Here is a 2,468-nt window from a genome sequence, read left to right as displayed (position 1 = left end):
TGAGTCATAAGGTTTGCTAGTCAGAAATTTACTAACACATTCAATGTATGTTTACATTACAGCTGGACATCTGTTTGCATCAGATTTGCTATCTCTTTCTAGCAAAAGTTTTTTGTCAGGTGACTTTAAGCTGTCTTTTTTTTTGACTGACGGCCCGATATGTCAGCCAACATATTTCTAGGACTGTGCCTGCTCGAGCTCGATCATTGTTTACATCAGGACACTGTGACGAGGAGTTTGTCGTTTTTGGGTTGAATTGTTTTTTTTTTTTTTTTTTTCACTCGGCCTAGAAAGCTCAGAATCATCCAGATTCACCCAGAATCTTCAAAATTTGTCTAGACCGTTTGGCGATTGTTTAAAATCTTTGTATGTTGTGAAGTATAATTCGGAGTCTTTTTGACTCAAGAAAAATAATGAGAATAAAATTTGATTGGAAAAATGGTTGCTTACTCGTAAGTTAAAAAAAACTTTCGATGCTAACAGACTAATGCTTCCCGGGCAGACGATAATAACAAAATTCATGCCATTTCAATAACAAATACTGTTAAAATAACAGAAAATGCATAAGAGTTTATAACAGTTCATGTTATCATAACAAATTTGTTATTGGTCTGAAATTGGTTGAAATCCAAAACAACTTTGGAATAATATTTTTTGTTATGGAAGAATAACTCCAACAGTTATTGGGATGATCGGATTAGTTGTTAAAATAACAAAAAATAATAACAGAGATTTGTTCGAAGAATGACATAAAATGTTATAAGTCTGTTATAACAATAACAATCCAATAACAAAAAAATCATAACGATGAATAACAAATCTTGTTATAAATAACATAAAATGTTCTTGGCCTAGTATTTTCGAATATCAAAAATTGTTATTCCCAAGTTATTTCCGTCTGCTCGGGTTTTAATAAATTAAAACATACAAATTAGAGGAAAATGTAAAAGTCTCAGCACCGAAAAGAGGGTTACATAGGTAAGTTAATGAGTAACAATATTTTTGAGGCTTAGGAAAAATAACTAATTAAATTAATAAGCTTTATCTCATTTTATTAAAGAATTTTTACTTGAAAAAATAATTATAAAACATGAATTTTCAAAATCAAATCACCAAATCGAGAAAAAGTTTGATAAAACTATAGAGCAATTCTCTACGAAATCGGTCTTTTTTCTTCAATTTTAATTTTTGTATATTTTAATCCGACTGAAACTTTTTTGGTGCCTTCGGTATGCCCAAAGAAGCCATTTTGCATCATTAGTTTGTCCATATAATTTTCCATACAAATTTGGCAGCTGTCCATACAAAAATGATGTGTAAAAATTCAAAAATGTGTATCTTTTGAAGGAATTTTTTGATCGATTTGTTGTCATCGGCAAAGTTGTAGGTATGGACACGGACTACACTGGAAAAAAATGATACAAGGTAAAAAAAATTTGGTGATTTTTTTATTTAACTTTTTATCACAAAAACTTGATTTGCAAAAAAACACTATTTTTATTTTTTTTATTTTTTGATATGTTTAAGAGGACATAAAATGCCAACTTTTCAGAAATTTCCAGGTTGTGCAAAAAATCATTGACCGAGTTATGAATTTTTTAATCAATACTGATTTTTTCAAAAAATCAAAATTTTGGTCGCAAAAATTTTTCAACTTTATTTTTCGAAGTAAAATCAAATTTGCAATCAAAAAGTACCGTAAACTGGGGTGACTTTGATAGCCCGGGGTGACTTTGATAGGTTTTTCAAATGCCCGTCAAATTAATATCTAAACATTTTTGAGAATTTTGAGTATGTAAGCATTAAGGGATAGCTTATTATCGAACATATATGCAAAAATGTGACTGTTACATTGGATGTATCAAAAATAGTGGCCAAATCAAATTTCTATCAATGTCACCCCGGGCTATCAAAGTCACCCCAGTTTACGGTACTTCAGTGAAATTTTGATAAACTGCACCGTTTTCAAGTTATAGCCACCCGCATAAAAAAGTACCATATAAAAACTTTTTTTCATATGGTAATTGAACTTTAAACTATATTGTTACTACCATTTCCAAAAATGTTTGGCTACTATTTTAGAAATGGTATTTATATGGTTGGCATGAATTTTTACTATCTCACAAATGGTTTAACCATCTGGCATAAGGGTGGTTAGCAATGGTAACCTTAAACAACTCAGTACTATTTTCGTCAAAAAACTGTTTGTTGTATGGTAAATAAATGGTTTAAGTACTATTTGGCAAAAAGTAACCTTAAATCAAACAGTTCACAAATAGTTTAATATAGTTAAATTTTAATTTTGGGAAATTGAAAAACGATTTCACAAATAGTTACAATTTCTCAAAGTGTCATTGTATGATCCAATATGGTAATCAAATGGTAATTTTTTATCCGGGCATTTTTATGAAACTTTTTTGAAAATAGTCGCAGATTTTCATTTTTTAAAATAAGTGCACATGTTTGCC

The sequence above is a fragment of the Culex pipiens genome, chromosome 3, assembly GCF_016801865.2.
Source record: "Culex pipiens pallens isolate TS chromosome 3, TS_CPP_V2, whole genome shotgun sequence".
Classification (NCBI taxonomy): domain Eukaryota; kingdom Metazoa; phylum Arthropoda; class Insecta; order Diptera; family Culicidae; genus Culex; species Culex pipiens.
This window is presented reverse-complemented; position numbering follows the sequence as displayed.